A 13959-nucleotide genomic window follows, 5' to 3' on the forward strand; every position below is an offset into this window, starting at 1 on the left:
GGGGTTTTTTTTTCGTTTCGTGGATGATCTAGCCGTGGTTGTCGTCGCAAAAGAACCTGAAGATGTTGAAGTATATGCCACTGAAGCTATCAGCGAGATGAAAGCTTGGATAGAGACGTTTTTGTTTGACCTTGCGGAGGTGATGATTGACGCCAAGAACAATTTCAAGGGACACGTCGACTATACGTGTGAGAAAGCGGAAAATGCAAGCGCGTCGTTAACACGGATGATGCCTACGATTGGAGGCACAATCCGCAGATTACTTGTGGGCGGTCGATGCTTTTATACGCAACACCAATCTGGAAGGAAGCACTGGCTTGTAAGAACAATCGCCGGAGGATAAAGCTGACTTGCCGCTTAGTGGCGCTAAGGGTGTGCAGCACACCTGAAGACCTGCAGCGTGTCAGGTTCCACTGTCCACCATTTTGCTCGGAGGTGAGCGGCCTGGAAGGCTCTTTGGAAATCAGCATAAGCAATATTGTCAGGGAAATGCTGAAGGCGGAGGTAAATTGGTGGGTCGTAATCGAAAGCACTCACGTGGAAAGTGGAGTGCACAAGTGGGGTTCGAATTGTAGAAGTGCTTGGCTTAAAGCCCAGTCTTTTTGGTAAAAAAATACTTTGTGGCGGTTCCGCGTGAAAGGGGGAAGTAGAAAGTGGCGTGGCATCAGTTTGTGGAATTGCACTAGTCTGCTCCCTATCATGACTACGTCCAAGTCGAAACTTCTCTGCGCAACAGAAATCAGGGGCGCAGAGATTTCTGTTTTTATTTGGTGTATTCCGTGTTGATGCTGATTCTATCGTGTGGGTGATAGATTAGTCCGCTTAACCATTTCCGAGCGTAATTCCACTTTATTTGGAAGGAAAAACACGATGACACCAGAGCACGGAGTAATCATAAATGGAAAATGACGTCGTTACGAATTAAAACTTTTATTCAAACAATCGAACAATCGAAAATAATTCAAGAAAAGAAAGAATAACGGAAACACTTTCAGAACAGCGCGAGTGATCCGTCGTCGTTTAAGGCTGGAGGCAGAAGAGATAATTCCTCTGTCGCCAATCAACGGCACTTTTTTCACCGCCTGCTTCCCACTCCTGTGGCGTCCTCTAAACTGAGTGGAGAGCGCCGGTGGCGACATCTAACCAGATGAAACCGAGGGGTTTCAGCGACCGAATCTGGAAATGTGTTCCTCATTAGTCCGCGAAGCGAACGCGACCTTGTTTTGTGGCGCACATGGGCTTCAGCCTGGACAGGGAGACAGCCTTTTTGTGTCCACCGATCTTGAGCTGGAAGAAATGTTCTCCCTGACCGAGAACGCGGTGCGGGCCTTCATCGGAGGTTCCGGTTCTTCCCGTACCCCGGCACCATCGACTATTTCCACCACTCAAACTGGGAGCAACAAATTCCTCCCGCATCAACAGCTACGGGTACAGGCAACTGGACGTGAGTCTTGGCTTGCGTAGGACATTTTCGTGGCGTTTCATCCTGGCGGATGTCAGCTTCCCCATACTAGGCGCAAACTTCTTGTGTCACTATGGGTTGCTGGTGGACTTGCAAAACAAGTCTCTTATAGATTCCACGACCAATTCCAATTCGTCGGGCCAAATGGCCTCTCATCCAGACAATAATCTTTCCGTTCTTTTAGAAGACATTAACGACCCTCGTGTTCGGGCATTTCTCCAAAAGTTCAACCAGATTACTACCGAGTGTAGTCTTTCTAAACCAGTGAAGGACAATGTGCAGCACCACATTAACACTACTTGCTGAAGGTGCTTCCTCTACCACCCCAGAAACTGGCTATAGCGCGGAAAGAATTTGAACAACTTGTTCAACAGAGTATCTGCAGGCCCTCAAATAGCTGTTTATCTTCCCCACTGTATATGGTCCCTAAGCCAAACGGCGAATGGCGCCCATGTGGGGATAACAGAAGGCTTAATGCACAGACTGTTCCTGACCGATATCCAATTCCACTCATCCACGACTTTGCGCATTACCTCGCGAATTGCCGCATCTTTTCGACCTTGGACTTAACCAAGGCTTATCATCAAATCCCTGTAGCTCTAGAAGACATACCAAAGACGGCAATACGTACACCCTTTGCACTCTTCAAGTTTACCCGGATGACTTTCGGATTGTGCAATGGGGCGCAAACTTTTCAAAGGTTCATTCACTCAGTTCTGCGAAACCTCGATTTCTGTTTCGTATACTTGGATGATGTTTTGGTCGTTTCTTCCACTGAGTCTGAGCCCATCTCGAGTGCATTTTGCAACGTCCCCTTGAGGTCGGGTTAGTTCTGAACATTGAGAGATGCAAGTTCTTTCAAACACAGGTGAGATTCCTCGGCCACTCCATTTCCCCTGAAGGGATACAGCCCGACTCAGACAAGGTGCAAGCGATTACAAGCTTCCCGCGTCCGAAGACAGTTAGGGAGTTGAGGAGGTTCTTGGGCATGCTAAACTTCTATCGTCGTTTCCTGCCCAAGGCTGCTCAACACCAGTCCGTTTTGAACGCGTCTGGTCTAGGGATATCGAATTGGTGGATCTCAGCCCAAAACCGCGATGTCTGGAGTTCCTTATTAAGGCAGGCCTAGACCGGATACCGGTTGTTGCGTCGTTGATGATGATGATGACTTGTCTGGCCCCAAAACTTAGGACGCACGAGTGACCGTGTGGTTTGAAGAGGCTGTCCGCGCGTTTGACAAATCCGGTCAACAACTGGCTGACGCTACAAGATGGTGAGAATCCCGCGCACTAAAATTATGACTTTATTTCTTAGAGTTTCCGATAATGGGTCTCAAATAAGATCAAATAAAATCACTTCACCAATTTGTCATCCATGTTTCATGTTTAGTTATTATTTAAATGAAATATAAAATCAGTGAAGCGTGTACGGGTTAACATAATTCTTGCAATGCCACCGTCATGCTCTCCGATGCCTAACCGATTGATTAAACTTTATATTCTGGCCGGCAATGGGGCTTCTGTAATGTCATTATAATGGACCTGATGCACGCATCTTCGGCCGACTCGTCACAGCACATTTCTTCGAAGAGCGAAACATTCAATATCAAATCTGAGTACATATATGTATGCAGTATTCCATGCTCGAATGGGCAAATGTTAATTTTTGCATAAAAAGTCGCAGATCGAGTTAATAAATTTCGAGGTTACTTCATAGGTCAAACAGACTCCGGCATAAGAGAAGCAGGTTTCCATCTTCATCTGAATGAAGAGATATCAACATTTTACCATCACCTGACGCGGCAGATTCACCTACAAACAGAAGGTGAGTATTCATGCAAGTGACGAGCATCCACGGTGGGTCTGATGTAACAGTCAATTTGTTAAATCAAGTTTCCATTATTATTATTATTGATGAGCCGAGTTGTCGGATTTGATTCTCGGCCCCACTTGCTTAAAGGTAGACTACATTTTTCTAAAGCATGCATGAGCTCCGGCCGTATTTCATCAAGATCGGCCGTGTTAGAATGACACTTTGATGAATTGGTGAGTATTTTCGATCTGCTGGGTCTGTGACGTAGTGACTTTGTTTTCGGAGAAGTTCCACCGAGCCTCCTTGAAATTACCTTGAAATCCTTGGACTAGATTTTTGAAATGGATTTGGAAGGCAGTTTGTCCGGTAGAACCTGTCCGATTGATTTCTCTAATAGATATTAATTATAACGTCTGCCTGATTTACATATCGGATAGACTTGAGATACTTTTCACACTTTCCCATCATGATTTATCGAGGATCCTATCGGGGTCTAGATGCAATTCGCATATAAATTGCGAATGCATTGTCAGGTAAGCCTAGGTAAGAAGCGTGGGCCTTCTATATCGTTATTGAACTGGTTAATAGTTTAGTTCAACAAAATAAGCTTATCTCATCATACTTTTCAGGGGTTAGAAAATAAATGTTGACCAAAAGACGGGGTGAACGAACACTCCTCTATTCATGTTTTTGTAATTAAAACAAGTCGGGAAACCGGAAGCTGGGCGCTTCAGGTATGAAGCGCCAACTCTGGGATAAACTTAAGGGGGTTTTACTCAATTTCCCCAAAAATATAGTAATATACTATTATTAACTTGATTTGAATGGATGTCGATATGGAGAGTATTTTGAGGCCTGGGCACCATTTGCGGGCAGCTTCATTATTTTTTCCAGATTTTTCGGTTGGGTAGTTTTTGAGAAGAAAGGAATTATCACTTTCCACTCCTCCCAATCCCCGCCTTTCTGATAAATCATAAGATCAGCTTCAAAAACTACTAATCGAGACCTTTCATTTGATACCCCTCATGACTATATTCGGTGAAAAAAAATTTACACCCCCTTTTACACCCTCCTAAATCTCAACGTTGAAGGATATTACTGACTGCATGTCTGGGCATTCACAGTTCCCACCTTCTTACCAAATTTCGTGTCAATCGGTATAGCCGTTTCTGAGAAAAGTGCGTGTGGTAGACAGACAGACACACTTATGAGGAGTGGCTAGATCTCCCATCAGGCGCGACCCCAGTTGCCGGATTGGGGCATACCTATTGATGTGTAAATATGTGTTCATGCACTTTTCTTTTCTGACTGTGCCTGGGCTAGTGTTTGCTCATCTCTGGTGCGTGGACCAAAATGGCTACGGGAAGGATACCCAGAAGATAAAACCACCATGGAAGACGAGAGAAGGAGGAAACTTACGGTGCAGGGGCTCGGAACCCCAGTACCGGCGGCTTTTGGGAGTGAGCAAGCGGGCTCCTGGTCGTCGATATCCCTCGACCGCAGTGCCTCGGTGGTGGGCAACTTGATCACCATGGCACAGAATGTTACAAATGATTTGGATTTGGAGAAGGTGGTGTTCAAGCGAAGTACGACCATACCGGGAACACCAGTAATAAAACCAAACAAAGATGAACTGAAGGTAGATCGTTGAACGACAAAAACCGTGATAACACAAAAAAACATGAGCTATATATACACCCCAAATGCCTATTGTGCGAAGTAAAAGAGGGACAGGATAACCGGCATATTGCCGGAAGTGGTAAATGTGCAGAATTTAGGAAGGCACTTACTGCAATGAGAAAATGAGGTTTATTCAAATAAACCTGAATAATTTCAGGGTCGCTCAGGATTTACTTGAGCGGACCACGTTCAAATCTGAGATGGAAATTGCCATCTTAAGTGAACCATATAGACACCGTCACGGCGGCATATGGGTCACAGATTCGACTGGTGGAGTGGCGATATGGGCTTGCGGTCGACAGCCAGTGACTTTGTGTGGGTGAAAATAAGTGATGTATTTGGATACAGCTGCTTCGCCCCACCAAGTTTGACACTGTCTGAATTCGAGGAAATGCTTGTTAATCTTGTTCTCGACGCGAGGGGATGCGAGTCTAAAAGTGATTGCTGGTGATTTCAACACTTGGGCTCTAGAGGGAGGTAGTAGAGAATTAAATGCTAAGGGGCGCAGTTTATTAGAAGCTTTTGCGTAGATGGACATACTTTTGACTAACGAACGTGCTGTAAACACCTTTCAGAAAGGGCTCGGTTGTAGACCTGACCTTTGTCAGCCCTACGCTGACGCGTGGTATGTCCTGGTGCGTCAGCGAGCGCTACACCCACAGCGATCACCAAGCAATCTTCTTTGAGACATGCGTCGAGCCACAGGGCAAAGAGCTATCATGCCCGAAACCGAAAAAAATTTCAGACTGGTCTACAAACTCTTTGGATGAGCAGACCTTCATAGAGGTGTGGTTATATCAGTCTGGCAAAGCAGGCGCCTCAACGGAGAGAGCCGTCCCTCCGGCTCAATGCATCGCCAAAGCATGTGACGCGTCCATGCCTAGGAGGTGCTCATTCCCCAGTAGAGGACCAAACTACTGGTGGAATGATGAACTGACCGGCCTTCGATCAGCCTGCTACCAAGCCAGAAGGGCGACTCAGAGGCCGGTAGATAGAGTCGATCAGGGGCAAAAAGAAGGCGCCTATAAGGCAGCCTGCAAAATCCTCAAGCTCGTCATCCAGCGAAGCAAGAGGAAATACTTTAAGGAGCTCATTTCGGAAGTGGACGTAAACCCGCGGGGGAGTGCGTATAGAATCGTGATGGGACAATTCAGAGGGCGTTCATCTCCGCAGATCACGTATCCCACCCTCTTGCTGAAAATCGTCCAGGGGTTATTCCCCCAGGAAGAGGAGAGCACCAACACATTCTTACCACCCCTGAATGTGACGGCAATTCCTCCAGTCACCAGAGACGAGCTGCTGGAGATTTGCGGTAGAATAGGAGACAATAAAGCGCCGGGCCTGGACGGAGTACAGAATAAGGCCCTTCAGCTTGCCGTGGAATACAGGCCGGACATGTTCGCTGAGTTGTTCGAAGCATGTATGTCCGAGGGAATATTTCCAGCGCATGGAAGCGGCAGAAGTTGGCACTTCTGCCTAAGCCTGGTAAACCTCCAGGTGAACCATCGTCATTCCGACCCATATGTCTTTTGGACACGGTGTGGAAAATGTTAGAGCGGGTAATTTATAATAGATGACTCCCGGTTGTTGAGAGCCAAGGCGGCCTTTCAAATCAGTAGTATGGGTATCGCATAGCCAGATCAACCATTGATGCCATCAAATTGGTGGTGGGTTGTACCAGCAAATATTGCGTGGTAGTGACCCTGGACGTGAAAAATGCATTCAATTCAGCCAATTAGAATCTAATACGCAAATCTCTAGCGAAGGTTGGTATTCCCGACTATAATAATAATAATAATCGTTGGCGCAACAATACATGTTCGATCAGGGTCTTGAAGCGTGTTAGAGCACTTCATTCAAGACCGTAACGGTACACTAGGAGGCAATGTGGTCAGCATTGCGCTCGCCCGACATTATTACCCTGATTTTGACTCAGGTACTCATTCACAGCTGAGTCGACTGGTATCCGACGTCAAATCACGATTCAAATTCCACTGCCACCAGTGAGATTTGAACCGCGACCTTCCGTACGACAGCCTTGTGCTCCAACCACTCAGCTATTCGGACTAGCTATTCCCGACTAGTTCGCTGCTATCGTCGATAGTTATTTAACTGAAAGGAGGCTCTGGTATGACACCGATGACGGACCCCAGGAGTACGTTGTTTCCATGGGTGTCCGCCGGACTCCGTATTGGGCCCACTACACACATCATGTACAACGATGTACTCAATCTTCCCCTTCCGGAGGAAGCCACAGTGGTGGGTTACGCTGACGACAAAGCACTGGTTGTTGTCGTAAAGCATCTCGAAGATGCTGATTTATACTCAAGCGAGGGAATCAGTGCTGTCAAATGCTGGTTGGAGAGCTCTGGTTTGACGCTTGCGGAGGAAAAAACAGAAGCGGTCCTCATCACGAAGCGCCGGAAGAGAAATTACGCCTGTGTTAGAATCGGGAATCATATCATCACTTCCAAGCCGACCATCAAATACTTGGGGGTGGTGATAGCCAGGAAGCTCAGTTATAAGTAACACATACAGCATGTTCGCCATAAATCATTCACTGCTAGTATGGCCCTGGCGAGGATGATGCCGAACATGGGAGGGCCACGACATACCTTTAGGTTACTTATAGCCAGGGTATTGATTTCAATCATGCTCTATGCGACCCCAGTTTGGGGGGGGGGGGGGGCGTTGCAGATGTCAGTTAACATCAGGTCAGTCTCCCGGAGGACAGCCCTGACGGTATGCTCTGCCTTCAGGACTGTCTCAGATGATGCAGCATTCATCATCTCTGGAATGATGCCGATTGACATCTTGGCAGATGACATGGTGAATATATACAATGCGAAGCCAATCTCTCCCGTATCGCAGATGAAGAACGCTGAGAGGAAGAGATCCATAAATAGATGGCAAGGGCGGTGGAAACACTCGGGAAAGGGTCGGTGGACTTACGGGCTCATTCCTGCCATCAAGGAGTGGTTGGAGAGAGGACACGGTGAGATTAATTATAATCTCACCCAGTTTCTCACGGGGCATGGAGGATATCGCCAATACCATCACAGGTTTAAATTGGACGCCTTACCCGACTGTCCAAATAGCGATGGAGTCCCAGAAGACCCAGAGCGTGTATTTCTCCACTGTCCGAGATTTGTGGGAGAAAGGAGGAATTTGGAGGAGACTCTCGCAGAGGTGTTGGTACCAGAAAATCTGGTGCCGAAAATGGTGGCACATCAAAAAAAGTAGGATGCGATCAACTGCATGATCGGATCTATCCAAAATAAACTGCGAAAGGTAGAGGAGAGGAGAAAAGCGCTGCCACGTGCGCCGCGTATAGAAGAAAGGTGACTAAGCTAGAATGAACTGACTCCGCCCCGTGATGTAACACCTTATGGTGGTTCCGAGGGGAAGGGAGGGAGTCAGGGGTGGTTTTAGTGGGTAAAAATCCCACACACTGTGTGTTCAGACCAGTGTCTTTTGAAGATTTCGACCTACTAGAAAAAAAAAACAAGACAGACAGACAGAGAGACATTGAACCGATTTTAATAAGGTTTTGTTTTGTAAACAAAACCTTAAAAATGGTCCTCAAAATCCAAATACTTCTCCACTTACAAACAATATACCTGTACCCAGATAAAGATTCAACTATGCATCACCTTTTAACCGGCGTCATCTAGATATTTCGTTGGCTGTTTCAAGGTCAATTTGGTATTTTTCGGTGTTTATTAAAATTAATTCAATTTAACTGACCTTTTAATTAGTACCAAAATATTTCTACAACGCCATAAATTCGATTGAATCGGGTCTTCCGGTCAACTAAATTGTGGGCCGAAACGGGTGATTACCACCAAAATCTTCATCGAAGGTGAACTTCGAGGAGGAATATGGAATGACATAAAAATTATGAGAGATAATAGCTGTTTTTATCATAATAATGTGTTAACGAAATGCAGAAAATGTCGTTAGATATTTGATTCATGGATACACAAAAAGATATCCGAATCTTTTTATGCATATGCTTGCATGTTTATGCGTCCAACGCCACTCATTTGCTATGCATTATTTTCGGCACCAAACTGGTGATAAGCATTTTATGAGCTTGTTTTTTGGATTGAAATAATAAACTATAAAATGACAAATTTGGATTAGTTTTTTTATAACTTGTATTAGTAAAAGGCTTAATTTTCTTTTACAAGTTTAGGCTGACTGTCGAGTTTTTGTGGTGTTTACGTTGTAGCTCTAAACATATCAATTGGGAAAGCAGTTGGAGACCATACGACCTTGAAGCCGTAATCAATTTGATATCTTGGTCGGAAGAAGCGCGATATCACTCCACGCATCTCATCAATCCCAAGGTAATAGGGAAGATGCTAGTGATCTTTAACTTTAGATTGATATTCGGAAATACCAGATAAGTTCTACTTGCACTTTTTTTCCTCTAAATTTCTGGTATTGTTGGGTTAGCGTCAAGAAGCCACTGGTCACAAGTTAATAGCAATTTAAAAAATCTTTTGTCGTATTTAGTTTCCGATTCTAAATCTTTGAAAATTGAAATTAGAATGCGGTTCACCTTCCTATAACCTTTCGCATGGATGTCTATGGAGAACACAGTCAAAGTTGCGAATATTGACTGAATTATGGGACCCTACTTAAAATGAAGTTATATCGATACTGACACCTCAAAGATTTCCCTAAGCTATGAGAACCATCCCAGCTTGTACTTATCTGAAAAGTTCATCCACTTCGAAGACCGGTTCTTCGCAACCTAAGCAGGACCGTTTATTGCTTGTCATTCGTATCATTTTCGAAAGAACTTCGCTAATCTGAAGTTTTGCCAGCAGCTGCACTGTCTATATTTGCCTGAAAGGTCAAACCAGTGACACAAAAAATCAACGGCAATAAAAATATAATGCAATGGACTAAACTTGTTGCTGAAAAAGAAACAATGATGACTAAGAAAAAACAGGACTTTAGTCTTCAGTAACTGGTATGCACCGTTTAAATGGTTTGTCCACTTCTTTTTGCCTTGTTGAACTCGGTCACTATATTAAAAGATATAAATGATGGATTTTGCCTTATTAATCACTGCTAGCATTGATGGTGTATTGTTTCTACTTGGTCTTGGTCTACTTGGTCACAGACTTTTTAAAGTGCTGGCAGGGGTGCGTAACTTTAAACATTGTTTGTTGATCCCTACACATCTTCAATGCGTGAAATGAAGACCCAAGTGTCGTAAGTAGGGTCTAACAACTGCCTTAGGGGTCGTCAGCAACTTTCAAAAAGTCGCCTACGATACGGGGAGTGACGTCTCCGAGGTTCCAAAGTAAGTAGTTTTGACCGCCCAGCTAGCAGTGTAGATGCGTACTATGTAGTAGAATTGAGAAAGCCACTCGGTGAAGAGCGAACCGCGAATGACCGGTACACGTCGGGTCACATTGTGAGTCCCCGGAACTGTCGATAGCCGAGGTCGATGGGTTGATGTGAGCTTAGTTCTATGAAGGTGGTAGTTGTGACGTTTATCACTAGCCAGCCCCTTCGGGACCCTGGTCGGGTAGTGTGCATTGATCCGGTGTTAGTAGACCGCGTTGGCCTGATCGAGTGCTGGTCTGTCCGTGAGTTCCGGGAGCAGCTAAGCATTGGTCAGGGCTCAGGGTAGTGGGGTATACCCGTTCTTGACTATTACGGCCCGCTCCCTTGCACACAATGCGCTGGTGAAAGTTCCATGGAGAATAAATTTAATTAATGTGTCGCTTACTGCAGCGATCAGCGAAAAAGGCAGCGAGGACCGAAATATCTGATGTGATATCGGGACGCCCAAATGAAGAGGAAGGTGCGACTGACGGTACGAGAAAGGCAACTCAAATACCCTGTGGTGCTCCTATTTCGGAAAAAAGCACAGTCAGAACCCCTAGTCCTGAGCAGATGGATTCGCACACGAACCCAATAGTAGTGCAAGCGATCGGCCTAGCTAGAGCTGAAGAAGAAAAACTCATCAGGAAATGCGCGGCAATGGTGATGCGTATGTGGTAGGCACCGTTACTCTAGACGAACGTTAGCAAAGACGTTAAAAACAGGCTGAGGGAACTGGAAGAACTTCTGGACAACATCTCTTTCTACAGGAGAACGTGAAGAGCAGAGGAAGATGCTTGGAAAAAAGAAAAAGCCTCACTTCCAGCTGAGCACATTGCTAGCGCCAAACGGATCGTAGATAGCCCACTGCAAAGCGAAATGGGGAAAAAACGGAAAGAGGAGGACGTGCCTACAGGAGACTTTCTCCAAGTAGTTTCCAGGCCCAAATAAGAAGGCGAAGAACGATAAAAGGAAACAACTGACTGCGCCAACAGAGACTCGTCAGTCCAAAGACTAGGAGGCTACAAACCAAGGGCCAGTAACAGAAAAGATGAGGAAACGAAGAAGAACGAGACCGTTGGCTCTGCTCATTAAGCCGACGGAAGAGAAGACATTTGCGAAAGTCCTTAGTGAAATCCGCTGCAGGATAAAACCCGAAGGCAACAGAGCTGAAGAGTCTTCCATACGGAAAACGAAGAGTGGCGGAGTTCTCGTCGAACTAGGCCTGAAGACGACTAGTAAGAGTACGTTCTGCGAAGCGACGAAGGGGTTACTGGGGGAGTACGCGCCCGTTTCTAGTTTAGAGTCCATGCGCACTCTTGAAATCCGAGGTCTTAATTGTCTCACAGAGAAGGTTGAAGCGGAGTAGTCCATAAAGCGTGAATGTCTAGAGGTAACCAGTGTCTGGATAGGTATTACCTCTGTAAATGCTCGAAGCCAAAAACGTTGTGGTGGGGGTCCCCGAGCAATAAGCGGGGAAACTTCTGAGCAGCGGAAAAATCGAAATTGGATGGGTAGTATGCAGGGTACGAATGCAGATCCACGCCAATGTTTCGGCGCCCAAACTGCAAAGGAGGCATCTCTGACATCACTTTTGCGTCGGAATCTCTGGCGCCATCGGTGGACGCGCGGCGAGTTCTGGAAGACTTCTCTACAAGTGATTAGCAGTAAATCGTGGCGCTCCCCCTGGGTGTGGAATGTCGCGAGGGTTCGTCGAAGTCGACTTATGGACCGCATTGTACGGGCATTATTCTCTAGACATCCCGTACGGGTTGATGTCAATAGTACGGAAAGCGTAGAGGGTTGCCCCCTTTTCACAATGAAAGAGCTCGAAAAAGCGGTTCTCACCATGAAAATAAGAAGGCGCCAGGTTTTGATGGGGTTCCGATCGAAGTTTACAATTGGTGTTCCGTCATCGGCCAGACCTGCTACTCTGGGCGTTCAACGCTGGCTTGAAGGAGGACATTTTTCCTTGTCGCTGGAAGATGGCGAAACTTGCGCTAATCAGCAAGGGAAAAGGAGACCCGGAGCTGCCGTTTGCATACCGACCGCTGTGTATGCTTGAACGGTTGGGAAAATGTTCGAAAAGCTCACCAGGAGTAGACTCGCTGAAGCGACTCTCTGTTATGGAGTTCGTGAATGCGGTTCATCAAACCGAGGTACACAACTGCGGATTTCGATGGATAGTGCTCCTTATAACGCTTGATGTTTGAAATGCCTTCAATTTCGTATGATGGACGGATATGCTAGGCACATTTGAAAACTCATTTCGCGTGCCAAGCTATCTCTTGCGGATATTGAGGGATTATCTGAAAGATCGCTCCCTGCTCCCTGAAACGCCGGGCGATGGCGATCACGTTGGGTATATCACAGAGATGCATCCTAGGGCCGAAGCTCTGAAACGCTGAGACGGCTTTGCGGCGCACTGTTGAACAGGTGGAAAACAGACTTGGCATACTGATGCAACGTGACTGCTCATGGTTTCGGGCGTGCGGTGGAAAAAAGCCCAAGTATTCATCTTCACTAGAAGCTGAATCCTGACTTTCCGTTCCATAGCTGTTAAATTCATTTATTTAACGCTCGACTCGAAAATGAGCTTCTTCGAGCAAATCAAATTAACACCGGACACGTTTTCTTATGAGAGCAACGTAGTCCGTTTTGCTCTATGCCGCGGAGGTATGGGCTGATGCCCTTGACAAGGAGGCCCATGGTAAGCGCCTTGCCCAAATGCAGAGATGGGGAGTTTTACGAGCGGCATCTGCGTATCGCACTGTCTTAGAATCAGCCGTGATGGTGACCGGGGGAGTGAACCCGTTGCTATCTATAGTTGTAAGGGTGAAAAGTTAAGGGAAGTGGTTGTCCGTTAAAAACGTCATCGCACCCTAACCGAGAGGCAACTATCTTGGCAGAATGAGCCAAGAGGCAGATGAACTGCGCGGCTCATCGACAATCTAGATCCGCGGCTGAACTGAATGCACCATGAGATTAATTGGGATCTTCTTATTGCGAAGAAGATTGACCTCGACTGATGAAGGAACCGGATGGCAAGGGGTTTCCTGAATTAACAACTCCCTTTCTCGCCTCCCCTGCCGTTGATAAAAGGGATTCCGTGATTTGAAGGCTCCCAAAGCCGGGAGAGCGGGAGTGATAGCCCGAAGTAATGCGCCAAATGGTTCTAGGCTAGTTTGCTGATGACAGGAAGTTGTTTAGTTAGTAGTCCCATGGTGTCCTATTGCGGGAATCCAACACTCTGTACGTAAATACATTTACCTACCTTCCTCCCAAAGAAAGAAAGATCTAACAACGCGGACATAATTCAGGATCTCCTTGTGAAATTGTTTACTTTTATGATTATGTTTATAGTCTCGCTGCTGCCTCCCTTTTTAATTTCAGCCTCCGACCGGTGCTGTAGTAAGGTCGGCTCGTCCGGATTAGATTCGCCGGGTTTATCACTGATAGAATTATTTCGGTTCGAGTCGAAAAGTTCACACCAAGGCCTTCGATTCTTTTTTAGTCGATTACGATGTTCAACCCGATGCTAGCTAGTGAGCTTTCATTAGTGCGAATCGTTTGAATGCACGATTGAGGACGCTTACCTGTTTCAATCGCTGTGTCTTTGGGAAGGTAGATTATCGTCATGTGTGCCCCGGGTATATCAT

Source organism: Hermetia illucens, chromosome 2 (genome assembly GCF_905115235.1).
Source record: "Hermetia illucens chromosome 2, iHerIll2.2.curated.20191125, whole genome shotgun sequence".
Lineage (NCBI taxonomy): Eukaryota > Metazoa > Arthropoda > Insecta > Diptera > Stratiomyidae > Hermetia > Hermetia illucens.